Here is a 19919-nt window from a genome sequence, read left to right on the forward strand (position 1 = left end):
CTTTTCGGGGTCAAGTGAGATGGCAGCGACAGGATTCTGATCGTTCACCACTGACCACATGATATTGATAAAACGCCTAATGTTATCAGAAGAGCTACGGCCCCTAATAAACCCCACCTGATCTATATGTATATGTGGTCATAACTTTACTTCATCTGTTAGCCAAAATTTTTGACAATGTTTTTACGTCTAGCAGGATCAGGGAAATTGGACAGTGATTCTTAGACTCACTTGGATCTTTGTCCTTTTTAAGAATCAGACTGATCCGGGCTTGTGTCGTGGTTGGCGAAAGCTTTCAATTCTTTAATGACTCTGTATAAACCTCTAACAAAAGTGGCCCCAGAGCCTTGCTGGTAGGTAAGGCCTTAATTACCTCATCAAGCTCCTCCAAGTTTTTCTCAGAATCAAGATAATTTGTTAGCTCTGTCGTCAATTTAGGGGGATCTAATATTTCCACAAAGATTCTAATATCTTCATCAGTAGATGAAGACATGGAACTATAAAGATCAAAATAGAGATTTTAAAAGCATTATTAATATTAATGGCCGAGGTAAAAATTTCACCACCAGCAGATTTCACTGAGGTAATGGTAGAGAAAGACTCTCTCTCTGCTTTATATATTTAGACAGAAGTTTTCCTGCTTTGTCCCCCAACTCAAAATATGACTGTCGTGCCCTGAATAACCAAAACTCCACTTTCCATGACAAAATACTATTATATCTGTATTTCATCTCCACAAGTTCTCGGGGAATCTATTCTCAATTTGGCCGGAAACATCAGTGCAAAAGCAATCCTCCATTGATGCAAGAGTTTCTTGAAGGAGTGTTACTACAAAAAACATACTCCAGCCACTAGGCGGAACCAACTCAAGACAGCTTCCTCAGACAGTCAAGTGTATGTACAGGGGGTCACATGAGAAACACTAAATGGCTTACTTACTCCAATGTTTTAATAAAAGACAATGCTTGCTGCGGGCATCTAAATACTTTGTGGCCAATGGCCATCCTTAGAATCTATTCTCAGTTTGGCCAGAAACATCAGTGCAAAAGCGATCTTCAATTGATGTAAGAGTTTCTTGCATTCCTTGAATTGAATTCTTGTAGAATTCGCAAACTCTAGAAACAAGAAAATGCTGTAATTTTTTCAAAGCTTTCCTTTGTTCCTCGCCTCAACACAAGATCTTTATTGGATGATCTCAGGAATTTGGCCAGAATTCATCAGGGCCTGTCTCCCTCAGCCAATCTCCAAGCCTGGACTCTGTGTGCTTGCTCGATTTATAGCTTATGGCCTGTTATGTCGAACAGATTTGGGAAGAGCTCGTCCAGGAATTTTACCATGTCTCGGCCGTCCTCATTCTCAGGAATGTCAACAGTTCGGAAGTAGTTTTGCCAGCTACGATTCTCCAAATCTGTCTTTGTCACAAACGAGTTAGCAGCTAATTCCCTCTCCGATGACTCCAGATAATCGATCCATCTCTCGACTTCCCTGATTCTTGTAACCAACTCAGAGTTTTTAATTTCCATCACCGTAATCGATCGAAGTCAGCAACAAGCATCACAGACATGCTTGCCATTTGACGTTGAATTTCTCCCATGCACCTTCCAAATTGAGTCCCTGGTCTGCCTGTCAGAGGTTTCAGCTTGAGCACGTAAGTGTCTTTTAATATCTTCAGAGCCTGAGAATTTTGAATTCTTTGCCATGTTATTTTCAAAAAACAGATATATAGCAGGGTGTATTGAATCTCACTGGTTTTTGACACAAAAATAACCAAAAATTAGCAATGTGCGTAGACCTTGCCGTTGCATGGCGTCATGTGGAACTCCTTTTGTGGGGCTTATTGTTGTGACATTAATTTTCCAGTATTCTTTAAGCCACCTGTAGTTGTTATATCATCCTTATAACAGTGCATAATTACCCAGACCCGTAGCTGCTCACCATCACCAGCAACGTTAATCCAGCTGATAACAACAACGAAGCGGAAATGTGGAGCATCCGAGAGGAAGTTTGTTTTTGAAACAAACCAAACACTAAGTGCCAATATATACAATAAATACAGAGTTCAACTCAAAATACTTTACTCCAACATGAACTCATTAAACATCAAATCATCATACTTAAACCAAAACCCAAAATATGAACCCGTGAATAAGGGCATGAAATAATGTAATGAACCATACTGAAATTATGTTATGATATAACATGAAATTAAATTAAATGGAACCTGTCCTCCAGCGGTGATTGTGCTTAAAGTCTGTGCTGGATAGTCATTAAGCTGCTGAAAGAATACAGTCCTATCGTGACAATTTTGATGTCTGTGCAAAATTGATAAACCTCGTTAAAGTGCCCCAAAAAAAGATAAAAAATTATCAAAATAATGGTAATCCAAACAGAAAAATAGATGATTTAGGCATGTGTAATCCGTATAGAATGCAGTGATTCTGGGTAGCACCCAAAACATTTACTCAAACCAAAGGTTTCAGCCAGGTAATAAAGTTGAGACTCACTCAGCACACCTCAGTCAAATGCCTGTCACATGGTATGTTCATATTTTTCTCTTGGTGTTGTATTCATCCCTGCCACCAGGAGTCACTGTTCGAATCCTGGGTGAATTTTATTTAAATAGGGGAAGTAGAAGAGTGGAAGCAGATCAGTTTGTATGCATCATGGTGTATAATGGTTCCACATCTAAATACTTGATTGAGAAACTCTCTGTGGTTTACTGCTCAAATGTATTTTCTTAGTATGATTCTACAACTTAGAAAACTGTTTCCTTTTTCCAACACTGTGAACTCTGATGCATCTTTGCAACTTCTAAGAGACTAGTCATGAATTTTGACAATTAAATAATCATCTAGACCATCTTTGTTCATCTCATCTTCAAATAGGACTGTTTCAGATTTGAAAATCTTTCATAATTTTTCATTCATCTGCCAGTCTCATGTGTTTATGTTCATATTTGGTATTATTTTTTGGAATTCTCGTGTTACAATAATACTTTATCATTTTTTAATGCATGTATGGAAAGAACAGCACTGTCGCTCTCGTGTATTCATTGATTTTATTTTACTTTAATACACTACATATCCTTTGAATAACAGCAATAATTCAACTCTTTCTTAACACCTTAGTTCAAAGTAGCTTAGGCAGGTTATAGAATGGCACCTGAACAGGGACCATTTGCAAGTCTGTGGTGTTTCAAAGTTTTTTTACTTTTACTTTTTTTAAATTGTTGTTTGTTTTTGCTGTTTGTTGTTTATTGTATTTTCTGTTCTATAAAGATGTCAGTCTCTTTCCCCAAAGTAAAGCACAAACAATAAAAATTCAATAAGTAGGCTGTACATAGGAAAGGTTTTTTTAAACCACAGAACATCTCTCAATGCCTGAACAGATCTGTAAGGACACTATGCAGATCAAAATGTTTTTACCTTACTGTCTTTGTAACCAACTTAAAAAGGAAACAAAACAACTGTGCCACATCTTGCAGAACTGGTATTGTTGTCCAAAAGTTAAAAAGAGAAAGGCTGAAAAAATGTTCAGGGGTAAGGGATCACCGGCAGCTGGCCATGAGAAGCTGTGTGGCTTGCACAGACTCTGGAAAAAGGTTGTGATATGTGGGAAGAGGGACATAAGCCGCTGATGAGCCTCATGATGAATACAAACCCATTCCTGATTTCACTGCTGGTTCCTTTGTAACCATAAGGGACCCACAGCTTTTAAGAGAGCTCATAATTATCTTCAGTGAATTACATTAACTCTGATGAAGACAGTGATTCCGATTCTCTCCTCGACACTGCTTTTCCTCCTCCACTTCCTCCTGAAGAGGAAGCCATCATTACTTTCCCTGATTCCACCCAATTGGATGAATTGGCAAAACGAGTCACAAACTTAGAGGAAGATCTCAAAGAGTGCACCCAGAATGTGAGTCAATGTTGTCTACATAAAGAGTTATTTGATCAATGCTGGTCACTGGAAGAGTAGTTCATTTACAATATTGAGAGAGAGTGTGGAAAAAGTCAAAAACATCCTTGAGTTGAGCGTTGTGACGTGCCTCTAGGCCCGTCCTACTGAGGGATTAATGTGAAACACCTGCAGAGGATTATAAAAGATAATGGTTCTCTGACTTCAGGGTTGTTCGGTTACCCTCTGGTTTTCTGTTAGTTTGGGGTTGCTGTTTTCGTTGTTAGTTGTTTGCTTTGCTTTGTGTATTAGTTTAGTTTGGAAAGTTACGTTTGCAGGCCTGTGGTTTTGGAGTATGTTTCTTGGGTTGATTATGTAGTTTATTCTTTATTGTTAATAAAGATTCTTTGACTGACTTTGTTCTCGTTGCCTCCCTGATTTGTCGCGGCTCAGAGCCGGCCGTGACAGCGTGCAAGAATTGGGTAAATCAATGGTGGACTGTTTAAAACTAAGATGTTCAGATCAATGCCATGTTACATTTGTTGCTCATATCATGTCTACTCCATTTACACCTCCGCTACGCACCCCTTTGGTCTCAAAAACCCCAACCAGATCCCATCATACTCAACCCCATCAGCGGTTATCCACTAACTCTGAAAATGTGCATGGTTTTTTCATATAACCCACCAGTCAAAGTCGAGTTTCCCCAATTTGGCACAGACAAAGAAAATGATCCAGTTTCATTTATTGATCAATGTGAAGACTATTTTGCCTTTAGACCCCTCACTGATCTAGAAATCTTAGCTTCTCTCACCTCACCATTTTAAAGATAACACCTAGAGACTGGTGGTTAGCAGAGCGAAGATCCATTCACACTTGGAACCAGAAGTTTTTCTACACTCTTTTCTGAATGATGACTACGACGCTGAAGCGACTAAAAGGCTGCTAGAAAGAAAGCAAGGACCCCGGGTTTCTTTTCGTGACTTCGCCTATCATTATAGAGCTTCATGTTTTCGCTGGAAAAAGTAGATGACTGAGAAGGAGATTGTGCAGGCCATTCTGAGAAACTGCAATCCCTGTCTTGCAAGCCAGCTGAGAGGAACCGTAAAGGAGGTAAACAAGATAGTCAAGAGAGGTACTCAAATTGATAAAAATGACATACATGCGCTAAAGTGATGTTATTTTAGAGCAGGCATCTTCCACGACTGGTGACGTACTCCACCCTATTATCATAGATCCTCCCCTAAGTGATCTACACACAGTCCGACATTTTTTTCTGCGCTGGAGCAGATGCAGTGAGAAGAATAATATCTCCGCTTCTTTAGCGTCATAAGTGTTCTGTTGTTGGCTGTAAAAGTGAACATAAGAGTCTTCATGTACTCCTGGCATCAGAGCCACCGAAGACGCAGTGGACAAGCTGCACTGGTAATCTGGCATACTGGGCGTTTTCCCGGTGGGCCGATACATTTTGGGGCTGATCATGGGTGGACTGGCCATCGGGAGAACCGAGCGGGCTAGTGGGTCGGGCGAAACGGGCAGAATGGGGCGCAATAAGCTAAAACGTTATGCAGAACGGACCACAAAACGGTGCCGCAACATGCAAAAGAGGACATCGAACACCCGCCTGCTCAACTTTTGGGCCAGTTACTATGTAAAATCCTGGGCTGATTTCTCTTCCCAGTCCTGCCCTGCCTGAACTCCAGTATTTACGCTGTCAGTCATATTGGTTCTGATTTGTTTGTTGCTGTAGTATCCAAAGCATGAGCTGTAAAGGCACAGCCCTCTTCTGGAAAGGGAGTGTGGAGCAGCAGCTCATTTGCATTTAAAGAGACACACACGAAAACAGTATGTTTTTGATTCCACCCAAAAAGAGGCATTTATATCATGGTATAATAAATGATCTGTGGGATATTTTGAGCTGAAACTTCAGACACATTCTGGGGACACCTGAGACTTATATTACATCATGTAAAAAGGGGCATAATAGATCTCCTTTAATGCCCAAAACGAATTTGCCTTTGTTATAGCTCCCCCCAGTGGCCAATTGGTGCAAGTCCAGGCGCCTGTATTACATCCCACGAAGTACCTCTCTAGGTCTGTCTCTAGGCCTTACGGTTTGGTCTCCATGATCAGTTTTAGCGGAGAGTGATAATAAAAGTACTTTGTATTTGAACCCCTAATCAATTTGAATGTTTCTAATATTTTTCTAGTGCTTGGCTGTGGAGGATATTCCAGAGTTTGTGACGCAGCTCAGTAAAACTACAGTACAGGACAATAATTAGATCATACAGTCTACTGTCACTGTTAAAACAATCATTGACATGCTCTCCAAATTTGCTGATATTTCACAAAACGTTATCATCAGTAAACCTATGATGGAGGTATGTGTATTTAAGGTTTTTTGTTTTGTTTGAAATTTTGTGTGTATTGTTTGCTTGTGTATGTTGCATCCATTGACTTTAATACATATTGCCTATACAGAGTGCAGTGTTTTCTTAGTAATACCAAAAAATAATGCTAATCTTTTCAGTTTGTAGAAGTCATCAGTTATATTAATGCATCGTAAATCTCTCATGAAACAGCTACTTTCAAGATTGATATGAATTAAATCTAAATATACATGTATGAACTATACTTATTTCTATCTAACATTCTCAAAACTGAATTCAAATGATTACCTACTGTATATACCGTATATAATCCAATGGTGGCCATTTTAATCACATTATAATAATAATACATGCATTGTCCCATCTGATTATATACATTTTTGTACTAACCATTTTTTTCTATATAATTTACAGAATTTTCTAAAAACAGTGGACATCATTATATCAGATCAAGCCAAAGATACATGGCAAAATCTGACTAACAGCAACATGACAGAAAACACCAACATTGATCTTCTGTGTGCTATTGAGACAATAAGTGACGATCTCTCAATTGATGATTTTCCAAAAACTGAAACATCCATTCAGCTGAATAGAACTAATTAAAAGCTCATTCTGTGGCTTATCTCAACTACCAAACTCAACGATGCTTGTCGAGATACCGCAGGTTCTTCAACAGACCCCCATAACCATTATTGTCTTCACAAATCTTGACAATGTCCTACTCGTAATATTAATAATGACAATAGCAAATCTGGTGTTCAGATCAATGGAGATGTGGTTGTTATTAGGCTTAACCGAACAATTAACAGCATTTTTTTTACTTTTGACATTACAAATGAGTCATTGAAAACTCCTCAGTGTGTCTTTTGGAACTTTGATCTGAACAGATGGGATTCCACTGGACGTGAAGTAAAGCCCTTAAATGAAAGTTACACGTGAATGCAACCACACAACCTCAATTTCAATCGTGATGTCACCATTTTCCATTAATGCCTTGCCTTATATAACTTACAGTGGTGTAGGTCAAACATATTTTACTAGATTGTCCTGGTCTTAACACAAGTAGAATGCTCTTTTATGAAGTTACCTCGTTAAAGGACTTATTTAATGAGATTGTGCCTGAAAAGGTTTTGGATTTCTTATCATATATTAATCTTAAAAAAAATATTGTATAATATGACTTGCTATTTATATTTGTTTTGTTTTTATTGTATTTATATGATATTTGTTTTTTGTAATTGAATTCTTGCCATGAAAATAGCTTTGATCGCTGACATGGCATTAAATAAAACATACTACTACTACTACAGTGGTGTAGCTATTTCAGTGGCGAGTTTGATTTTGTATCTCTTTATTGAGATGATAGTTTGGAAATGAATGACAAGACATGATATCTCCTACATGCGGCATGTCTCCATAGTCAACATTGCCGTGTCCCTTCTAATTGCAAACATCTATTTTATCATTGGAGCTGCAATTGTACAGCCAGGCTGCTGTGGGTCACTGCAGTGCTGCGGTTTTCTTCATGCACTTCTTTTACCTGGCTCTTTTCTTCTGGATGTTAATTTTAACAAACAACAATTCATTATAAAGCCTCAAAACAATGTAAGTGAGAGAGTAGAAGCTATTTCCAATGTTTTATATGAAACATTGGAATATACAAATGAATATGTCCTATATATTTGTAACAATTCTACAGGGATTCTTCCTTTTGGTGTTAGGAATTCTTTTAGACAGCAAGGTATGAACTGAATTTTGTAATTTGCAATTTGACCAGCTACTCAGGTTTGAACAAACGTATAGAGTTTACTATGCTGTATATACAGAATATACATTCTAAGAGTTTGATCACACAGTGCTGCAACAATAGTTTGAATAATTGTTACTCCTTTGCCTCTGCTAAACACACTATTCATTAGGAAATAAAAACACTATATAACAACATTTGGAATATGATTTTACTCTGTAATAATAAAAGTTGCACATGATTTGATCAGAGGCTTTGAGCACATTTCAACATGTTAACAGTGCTATAAACCATTTCTCTCATCTATTTGTTGCAGATTCGTGAGTCAGTGGCAGGAAAACTGTCACTAATGAACCTTAGTTCTAACTGTACCAGGGTAAATGCCAACAGAACACTGCACCTTATCCATAAGCTCAATATTAGTGCTATGTGCTTTTACTCCGTTATGTTGCCAGATTATACATGTAAATGTACTTAATTTACATCTGAAATATTTCAATTACAGAGCATTAATGCAGGACCATCATCAAGCGGACTGGGTATGTTACATTAGAGAAGGAGAAGTAAGTAAATGTTATAAATATATATATATATATAGTAGTCAAAATAAATTCAATAGGCCACAATTATTGACACTAGAGAAGTATACCTTGAGTAACATGAACAACTATTTTCAGATGTGTACAATGTGTCTGTATCCAGCGCTTCATCTTCAAACAACTCTATTGCCTCTGATACTTTTATGAATGCTCAACCGAGTTGGGCAAGCTACTCTAGAAATGTACTTTAGCTTGCTAAGCTAACAATTCTTTTCATATTTATACTGCGGCCTGTAACAAAATCCATACCTCTTTGCACATTCCTGTACAACAATCGTTCTCTTATAAAGCAGCGAGCCTTTGGAACGCTCTTCCAAACGATATTATTTCATGTACAAACTTTAGTACTTTTACACGCCTGACCAAACAGTGGTTATTATCAAAGCAAATCTGTACGCACTGAATGACTGTGATATGAATGATGTAAACTCTAAATGAGCGAGTGATAGTTTCCTGAAGTAGAGAGTGTTTTTTATGATGTGAGTGACTTTCATGTATTATTCTGTATATTATTTTATTATAACTTTTGTAAGTATAACATCAACCTGTCCAGGGACAGCAGGTGGAAATTAGCATTTTTTGCTATAACCTGGCACATGACATCTCTTCTTTTTTAGACTAATGTTTTTTTGTGCATTGTCCCTGATCAAATAAAGAAATAAACTATAAACTATAAACTAAACTGTATATATCAACTCTACATGTATACAGTTCATATTGTCCTCGACAAATTCAAAATTGTATAATTTTAATAGGTAAGGGCATAGAGCAATATATAGTCAGGGGGGCCATAATTACTTGCTATGGCCCTATTTTCAGGTTTAGTTTCCCTTGATTGTGAAGTGTTAACATTCTCCACCACCACCACACTGAGCACTGGGGCCCCCCAGGGCTGTGTGCTCAGTCCACTGCTGTTCACTCTGCTGACTTACGACTGTGCAGCAATGCACAGCTCGAATCACATCATCAAGTTCGCCGATGACACGACCGTGGTGGGTCTCATCAGGTAGAACGATGAGTCAGCATACATAGGAGGTGGAGCGGCTAACAGACTGGTGTAGAGCCAGCAACCTGTCCCTGAATGTGGACAAAACAAAGGAGATGTTTGCTGACTTTAGGAGAGTACAGAGTGACCAGTCTCAACTGAACATCGACGGCTCCTCTTTGGAGATCGTCAAGAGCACCAAATTCCTTGGTGTTCACCTGGCGGAGCACCTCATCTGGTCCCTCAACACCAGCTCTATCACCAAGAAAGCCCAGCAGCGTCTCTACTTTCTTCGAAGGCTGAGGAAAGCACATCTCCCAACCCCCATCCTCACTACATTCTATAGAGGGACTATTGAGAGCATCCTGAGCAGCTGCATCACTGCCTGGTTTGGGACTTGCACCGTTTCGGACCGCAAAGCCCTACAGAGGATAGTGAGGACAGCTGAGAAGATCATCGGGGTCTCTCTTACCTCCATCAAAGACATTTACAAAAAACACTGTATCCGCAAAGCAACCAGCATTGTGGACGACCCCACACACCCCTCACACAAACTCTTTACCCTCCTCCCGTCTGGCAAGAGGTACCGAAGCATTCGGGCCCTCACGGCCAGACTGTGTAACAGCTTCTTCCCCCAAGCCATCAGACTCCTCAATACTCAGAGACTGGTTTGACACACACGTGTCCTGAGTTGCACTTTAATTACTGTCACTTTATAACTGTCTGCTACCTCAATAACTGCTATGTGCATAGAACACTATCTCATAGTATGTTATGTTTACATTTTTAGAAACTGTCATCTTTTTGCACTAGTGAGTACTGGTCGGCGCTGCACTGTCTATTGTCCTGTTCATTGTCAGTAATTTGTTGTACTGTCCTGTACTTTTTGCACATGTTTGCACGTGCACTTTATATAGGTATATATAGGTAGTTTATATAGGTATTTTATTTCGTTGTGTTGTCTCATGTGGTCCTGTGTTGGTCCTTTGTTGTTTTTATGTAGCACCATGGTCCTGGAGGAACGTTGTCTCGTTTTGCTGTGTACTGTACTAACTGTATATGGTTGAAACGACAATAAAAACCACTTGACTTGACTTGACTTGAATTGATTTCAATTTGTGAATTGTTTCTATAATCTGGGATCATTTAAAAAAAGGTTATACTGCAGATTTGATCTTTTATTGAAGATGATTTGTAACAATACAGTACAAACTTTTGTTTATAACAGGATAATTATATAAGCAAATGGGACTAGAGGTAATGCACAGCTTTGATCACTTCACTTTTCTATTCACTGTTTCAAAAGCATTAGGCTTTGCTGTCTATGTGGTGTCATTACAGCTGTTGTGATGTTCCAATCTATGATGTCTGTATTATTAAAAAAAAAAAAACAATAGCAATGAATACAATGCAAAACTTAAGAATAAAACTCTGTAGTCAAATCACCACATTATGGTCATATGGTGAACATTATGTTAGGCTGCATATGAAATATGGAACAGAATTAAAGAAATCATCAAACATATAAATAACAATAATGAAATGAAAACTAAAAGAAATCTGAAAAGCACATAAATTAGCCTATGCAGTTTTAAGCATATCTTTGAACAAACTTTAACTTTTTTTACTTTTACTATGTCTTATATTGATGGTAAGAGTATTCCAGGCAGCTGAAACTTGTATCAAAACAGTTCTCTTCATCGAGTTTGTTTGTGGACATGGTAAAGGAAGTTGAGGCCTGCTAACTTGACGAGTCGGCTACTTGTAACCACAACCCACAAATTCAAGCTTTTAAAAAAGAAACAGTATGTGATACCTGATGAATTTAAGTATAAAAAGGTATACCATGATTCTTAAATCCAGTTTAGCCTGCACAGACAGCCATATTAATTTTCTGTACATTTCACAAATATTGGCATTAAAAGATAATGAAGCACTCGTCTTGCTGCTCTATTCTGTACAACCTGAAGTTATAGGTGTAGCCACATCCTTGAACTCTTTCAAATCTTGTCAATTTTAATTGGCTGTTAGCATTTTGTGCTCCATGTCCCTCACTCACATATAATCAGAATCAGAATAAGCTTTATTGCCAAGTGTTCTCACGAACACAAGGAGTTTATTTTTGGTAATAGGGCAACCAAGTGCACACAGAACATTACAGCGAGACACAGAATATAAAATGTAAGTGTATAAATACACATACAAATAATAGGACATATAACAGAATGGCATATGCACATGTGCAAGTGGTAATGTATGTGCAATGTAGGGTTATGGACTGTTATTGAATTAAATATGTGAATTTACATACTGTATGTACATGAGATTTGTATTTAAATTATTGCACTATGGAGGATTCCTGAATGCAGTTTAAGTGTTCATGTGGAAAATGGTTTGAGAGTAAAAACTGTTCTTGTGCCTGGATGTCCTGACACTCAGTGCTCTTCAGTGCCAGCCAGAGGGCAACAGTTCAAAGAGAGAGTAGACAGGGTGTGTTGGGTCCAGTGATTCTACCTGCACGTTTCCTCGAGATGTACAGGTCTTGGGGGGTGGGCAGGGGGCACCAATAATCCTCTCAGAAGTCCTGACTGTCCATTGCATATTCTGATTTCATGGCTGAACCAAACCAGTCAGTTATAGATGTACACAGGACAGACTCAATAACGGCCGAGTAGAATTGTGTCAGCAGCTCCTGTGGCGGGTTGAACTTCCTCAGCTGGCGAAGGAAGTGCAACCTCTGCTGAGCCTTCTTCACAATGGAGACTATGTGGGTGTTCAAGGCCTGAGAGATGGTAGAGCCCAGAAACCTGAATGACTCCACTGCTGCCACAGTGAAGTCCACTATCATCTCCACTGTTTTGAGCATGTTCAGCTCAAGGTTGTTGTGACCACCCCAGACAGCCAGCTGTTTAACCTCCCATCTGTATGCAGACTCTTCACCATCGTGGATGAGACCGATGATTGTGGTGTCATCTGCAAACTTCAGGAGCTTGACAGTGGGGTATTTTGTAGTGAAGTGATTCGTGTACAGGGAGAAGAGTAGTTGAGAGAGAACGCATCCCTGAGGAGCACCAATGCTAATAGTGAGGGTCCCAGATGTGAGTTTTCCCAGTCTCACTAGCAGCTGCCTAGCTGTCAAAAAGCTTGTGATCCATTGACAGATTTGTGTGGGCATGGAGAGTTGGGTCAGTTTGGTTGAGATAAGATCAGTCATGATGGTATTGAAGGCTGAACTGAAGTCCACAAATAGGATCCTTGCATATGTCCCAGGTCTGTCGACGTGTTGCACGATATAATGCAGTCCCATATTGACAGCATCATCCATAGACCTATTTGCTCAGTAAGAAAACTGAAGGGTGTCCAGCAGGGGTCCAGTGATGTCCTTCAGGTTGGCATTCAGAAACCAGTCATTTCAGAAACCAGTCTCTCAAACCACTTGACTACAGACAGGCCAGCAACAGGTCTGTAGTCATTAAGTCCTGTGATTTGGGTTTTTTTGGGGACCAGAATGTTTTTTTTTATTTTTTATTATGCAATATAAAAATAACAAATACATATACAAAAAAAGAACAATGAGGGTTACATTACACTTTGACAAAGCTTGTTATACTAGTTTATATGCATTACACCATAAAATAAATAAATAAATAAATAAATAAACAGCAGAAAAACATGTCCTTTTTTTTTCCTTTTTTTTCTTCCTTTCTCTTTTTCCCTTTTCCTTCCAAAAAACCATGTAATAAACATAGTCAATTTTGCACAATCATAGGATACAGATTGACAAAATAAAAAAAAAGAATAAACAAATAAAATAAAAATAAAACGGTAGAGATATAACTCATGGTACATGAAGGATCTCATCATATTTTTTCAGAAAAGACGTATATTTTCTATTATCGATTGTTCTTAGTGATTTGATTAAATATTTGACTTCACAAAGGAAATCATTAAAAGTAGGAATTTTCTTATGAAACCTTTGTTTGTGAAAGTAAAATTTTGCCACAAGGATAAGAAAGTTAACAGTAGATTCTAAAGATTTGTTTGGGTTTTCAAAGAGACAAATTACATCCTTTAAGCAAAGATTACTGATCATATTAACTTTAGAAAAACAATAAGAACTTAAATCACTCCAGAAAATTGAAGAAACATTACAAGAAAAAAACAAATGACAGACGTCTTCGACTTCATTATTACAGCATACCTCATCTACATCACAGTATTTGGACAAATGTGCGTTACAAGGGTACACTGACGTGCGGTCTGGGTAGGCAAACTAGGCACTGCCTACCCTGCCAAAATTAAAAAAATAAAATGTTTATTAAATAATAAACTTGTATTTATATTTTTACTTTTTATTCTTGTGATTTATATATGCAATATGTGTGTTATTCCAATTGTTTAGACGTTATGATGACAAATGTAGCAGTTACGCATAATCAACTAAAAACAAATGGTAGAATAAGCAGTGCTTTTACGGCCCATTCATTGCAGACGGCAAGCGGAAAACCCATGTTGCGCATGCGCACTTCGATCCTGTATTCATTAACATGTACGGCAAAAAGCACAAATCTGCTGTGCCTTTTGATGTAAATATGTTATGCCCGTAATCATCTCCGTTACGTATCAGACATGGACCAATTAAAATCGAGATATTCCTGGACATTTGCGTAGCTAACGTCATTACACCACAGCTAGCGTACATGCCTAATCCCCGCCAAATTCAAAATTCAAAATGACAGCACCGGCCGTAATCACGGAATTAAGAATTTTTTCCAAGCTCGATTTTAATTCCAAATAGGAGTAATTGCAAGAGGGAGGTCTACGCCAGCCTTAGATGGACTAGTACAGCAAAAGGGCCCAAAAATTATCCGATCATTTCAAACTGATTGGTATGTAAGAAAAGATTGGCTATGTGGCTGTGCTAACAATCAGCGGCTGTACTGCTATCCCTGCCTGCTTTTTACAACGAGTCAGACTGTTTGGACTTCAGCGGGATATTGTGATTTAACAACCTGCCCGCAGCTTTAACCAAGCATGAAAAGTCGTCAGCTCACATCCAGTGTCAAATTACACTGAAAACCTTTGGAAAATCTCTGATCGACCTTGCACTTGACGAGCAAAGGAAGCTGCATATAACCTACCACAATGAAAAGGTAAAGGATTGTTGTATTGTATCTTCTGTTATAAAGATGAAGATTGCACATAAAAAAATAAGCACATAATGTTGTAAAAAATAAACAACTTATGTTCTGTTATATGTTCTGTGTTTTGACTACTGAATTTTGTATAATAATATCTAATGAAGATATATTAACAAAATCGTATATATTATACAGTGAGGAAAATAAGTATTTGAACACCCTGCTATTTTGCAAGTTCTCCCACTTAGAAATCATGGAGGGGTCTGAAATTGTCATCGTAGGTGCATGTCCACTGTGAGAGACATAATCTAAAAAAAAAAATCCAGAAATCACAATGTATGATTTTTTAACTATTTATTTGTATGATACAGCTGCAAATAAGTATTTGAACACCTGAGAAAATCAATGTTAATATTTGGTACAGTAGCCTTTGTTTGCAATTAAACGTTTCCTGTAGTTTTTCACCAGGTTTGCACACACTGCAGGAGGGATTTTGGCCCACTCCTCCACACAGATCTTCTCTAGATCAGTCAGGTTTCTGGGCTGTCGCTGAGAAACACGGAGTTTGAGCTCCCTCCAAAGATTCTCTATTGGGTTTAGGTCTGGAGACTGGCTAGGCCATGCCAGAACCTTGATATGCTTCTTACAGAGCCACTCCTTGGTTATCCTGGCTGTGTGCTTCGGGTCATTGTCATGTTGGAAGACCCAGCCTTGACCCATCTTCAATGCTCTAACTGAGGGAAGGAGGTTGTTCCCCAAAATCTCGCAATACATGGCCCCGGTCATCCTCTCCTTAATACAGTGCAGTTGCCCTGTCCCATGTGCAGAAAAACACCCCCAAAGCATGATGCTACCACCCCCATGCTTCACAGTAGGGATGGTGTTCTTGGGATGGTACTCATCATTCTTCTTCCTCCAAACACGGTTAGTGGAATTATGACCAAAAAGTTCTATTTTGGTCTCATCTGACCACATGACTTTCTCCCATGACTCCTCTGGATCATCCAAATGGTCATTGGCAAACTTAAGACGGGCCTTGACATGTGCTGGTTTAAGCAGGGGAACCTTCCGTGCCATGCATGATTTCAAACCATGACGTCTTAGTGTATTACCAACAGTAACCTTGGAAACGGTGGTCCCAGCTCCTTTCAGGTCATTGACCAGCTCCTCCCGTGTAGTTCTGGGCTGATTTCTCACCTTTCTTAGGATCACTGAGACCCCACGAGGTGAGATCTTGCATGGAGCCCCAGTCCGAGGGAGATTGACAGTCATGTTTAGCTTCTTCCATTTTCTAATGATTGCTCCAACAGTGGACCTTTTTTCACCAAGCTGCTTGGCAATTTCCCGTAGCCCTTTCCAGCCTTGTGGAGGTGTACAATTTTGTCTCTAGTGTCTTTGGACAGCTCTTTGGTCTTGGTCATGTTAGTAGTTGGATTCTTACTGATTGTATGGGGTGGACAGGTGTCTTTATGCACCTAATGACCTCAAATAGGTGCATCTAATTTAGGATAATAAATGGAGTGGAGGTGGATATTTTAAAGGCAGACTAACAGGTCTTTGAGGGTCAGAATTCTAGCTGATAGACAGGTGTTCAAATACTTATTTGCAGCTGTATCATACAAATAAATAGTTAAAAAATCATACATTGTGATTTCTGGATTTTTTTTTTAGATTATGTCTCTCACAGTGGACATGCACCTACGATGACAATTTCAGACCCCTCCATGATTTCCAAGTGGGAGAACTTGCAAAATAGCAGGGTGTTCAAATACTTATTTTCCTCACTGTATATAAAATACATACATTTCTTGATATGCCGCGTTCACTGTGTGTGTGTGTGTGTGTGTGTGTGTGTGTGTGTGTCTGTCTGTGATAGAGAGAGAGAGTACACGATATACATCCTGATTTTTTTTTATTTATTTTTTTTTATTGACAAATAATTCATCCTGATTTGCACATTTCTTGATATGCCGCGCTTGTGTGTAACGTTCACTGTTATTACGTATAGCTTAAACAATAAATCAAGTAATCTGGCTTTCATAACTCAGTGCCTAGCCTCTTTAAGACATCACCGCACGTCACTGCAAGGGTATATATTACGCAAAATTTTAAAATGCACTTCTCTCATTTTATTGGGTATACAATATTTAAATGGAAGTAACCATGTTTTCCTCCACTGAATGTTATCTATTATAGAATTCCAAAAGAATTTTCCTTTTGGAGTACATAGGTTTCTAGACTGAGAGAGTTGACGAATAAATGTATTATTACAATCTTTACTTAAAAGTGAAACACCATCCAGACATAACAAAGATAATTGTTTAGAACATGCCTCATAGGTAAGGGAAGCTTTCATCATACATATTAAACCACTTGGAATAGCCTTTGTAACAGAGTTAAATTCTTTAAACTGGATAGGATATTTGTAGATATTCATAAAACTCTCATTGGATAGCAAATCACCATTAGAGTTGAATAGATCTGCAATAAAAATTATGTTTTTATTAAACCATTTCTCAAGAAATAATGATCTATTTCTAATTTTAACATCTGAATTATTCCACAAGATGGTTTTATGGGGGGAAAAGTTGTGGTTGTAAACCAATTTCCAAGCTAACAGAGCTTGTTGATGAAAACTAGCCAATTTAATGGGTAATTTACCAGTGGAGTAATTACATTTCATCAAAAAGGAAAGGCCACCTATCCTTTTAAATATGTTATTTGGGATAAAATACCACAAAGTGTCTAACCCAAGCAAGCATCTCTTTAACCAATTAATTTCGAATGTGTTGTTGGTATCGTCAAAGTTCAGGACTTCAAGACCACCCTCACTTCTTTTGTTTGCTAGAATATATTTCTTCAATTTGTGAGATTTATTATTCCAAACAAAATCAAGAAAAATTTTATCAATATTTTTGGAAGTGTGATTATCTACAGCTAAAGACAGGGAAGGGTACACAAACCTGGATAATCCCTCTGCTTTGGATAAAAAAACTCTGCCTAAAATTGACAGATCTCTTTGTAGCCAACTATTAAAAATAAATTTAGTTTTGGACAAACGTGAAGAAAAATTCAGAAACTGTCTACTAATTAAATTTTTCGTTATATGAATCCCCAAATATTTCACTTCATTTTTAACTGGTATATTTTCAATTTCAGATTCTACATTGTCAAATAAGCACATAATTTCACACTTGGATAAATTAAGTTTGAGTCCAGAAGCATTAGAGAAGGCATTAATTGTAGCTAATACTGGAGAGACTTGCTCTTTATTTTTCAAGAATAGAGTAGTATCATCTGCTAATTGTGAAATACGAATCTCTCTATTAAAGACACTAAGACCAAAAAAGTTTCATTTTCAAAAGTTTCATTAAAGGGCAAAAATCATTTCGCAAAATATCAATGGATAATGTTTCTACAACCACTAAAAATAACAATGGGCTTAAAGGGCAACCCTGTCTTATTCCGCGAAGAATAGGAAACCTAGGTGATGTTCGTGAATTTAAAATTATACAGCTATCAATCTCTTTGTACAACATTTGGACAACATTAATAAAACTGGATGGGAATCCAAAGGCCCTTAAAGAGCTTATAAGGAACTGGTGCTCTACAGTGTCGAAAGCCTTGTAAAAGGCAAGGAATAAGATGATTGCATCAGACTCAATTTCTTCTTTGTAATCAATAAGATCCAGAACAAGACGAGTATTACAACTAATATGACGTCCTTTCATAAAGCCGGTCTGTGTTTCATTGATGATGTGATGTAAATGTTGTTTTAATCTCTTGGCAAATATAGAAGCAAATAATTTATAATCAAAATTTAAAAGTGTAATAGGACGCCAATTATCAATTAAAGTTACATCTTTGTCTGGTTTGGGAATAAGAGATATCACTCCTTGTTTCATAGTGGGAATCATCGTTCCAGATTTTATACATTCTTGAAGCATTAAAAAAAAGGGTTGCTCTAAAATTTCCCAGAAGTGTATAAAGAATTCTAAAGTGAGGCCATCGCAACCAGGCTGACTTCCCTTTTTTCATCGATTTCATTGCATCCCTAATTTCACTTAATGAAACAGGAGCCTCACATAATAACTTAAATTCATCACTAATTTGCGGTATATAGTTCTTAATTTGATGTAGGTATGAATCACTTTGGTTTGCTTGAAAATCAGAGGAGTATAAGTTTCTATAAAAATTTGTGACAAAATTCTCTATTTCTTCAGGGTGTTTTGATACAGAATTTTAAATTTGCAAAGCAGAAATGCTTTTCCTTTTAAAATTCCTTTTCTCAAGTGAAAAAAAAAAACTTGTATTTTTCTCTCCCTCCTCAATCCATCTCAGCCCTGGACCTAACTGAAGACACCTTTAACTATTTTAATATATATCTGGTCTAATTCTAATTGCATGGTTTTTAACTGACTAATTTCTGTAACAGAGAGATTCTCTTTTTTGATTAAGTCATTAATGTTGCTTAACACGTTAGCTTCTTTATCAGCATTAACCACTTTAAGGGCCTTAGCTCTATTAATAGCTAGTGATCGAGCTTTAAATTTAAAAAATTCCCAATTAGCATCATGTGACTCAAGCTCATTTTTTTTAAATATTTGTTTAACTAATCCCTTGATCTGATCATTAAATATTTTATCTTTTAGCAGAGTATTGTTCATCTTCCAATAACCACGCAAGGTATTCTTCCTTTGTTTTGTTTGCAAATTCAACTTAATTACTAAGTGGTCCGAGAATGGAGCATAATGGTGACTAACATCAAACACATATTGCAGTGTCTGTTGAGAAATCAGAAAAAAATCTATTCTAGATTTAGAAGTTAGCAACTTATTACTCCATGTAAATTCCTTAACATCTGGATGATAGTAGCGCCATGCATCTGCAATATGGAGATGGTCACACAAGTTACAAATAATGTTATTACTGAGGCCCATTTTAGCAGGAAATCTGTCAACTGAATTATCTAAAACAACATTAAAGTCTCCAGCAATAATAATAAATGCCTGTTGATATTTATTTTTTAAAGCTTCAATTTTACCCTGTAATGACGAAATAAGACTTGTTGGCAGAACTTAAATTGTGGCCATAAATATTACATATTATAAAAGTAGCATTATCAAGTTTAGTGACAAGAGTAACCCATCTTCCTTC

At 37.6% G+C, this 19919-nt stretch overlaps 1 pseudogene; it reads left to right on the top strand.

The window, feature by feature from the left end:
- The first annotated feature begins 4926 nt into the window (after positions 1–4926).
- On the top strand, positions 4927–7881 carry LOC127635496 (adhesion G-protein coupled receptor F1-like; annotated as a pseudogene).
- The last annotated feature ends 12038 nt before the right edge of the window (positions 7882–19919 follow it).

The sequence above is a fragment of the Xyrauchen texanus genome, chromosome 43 (genome assembly GCF_025860055.1).
Source record: "Xyrauchen texanus isolate HMW12.3.18 chromosome 43, RBS_HiC_50CHRs, whole genome shotgun sequence".
NCBI lineage: Eukaryota > Metazoa > Chordata > Actinopteri > Cypriniformes > Catostomidae > Xyrauchen > Xyrauchen texanus.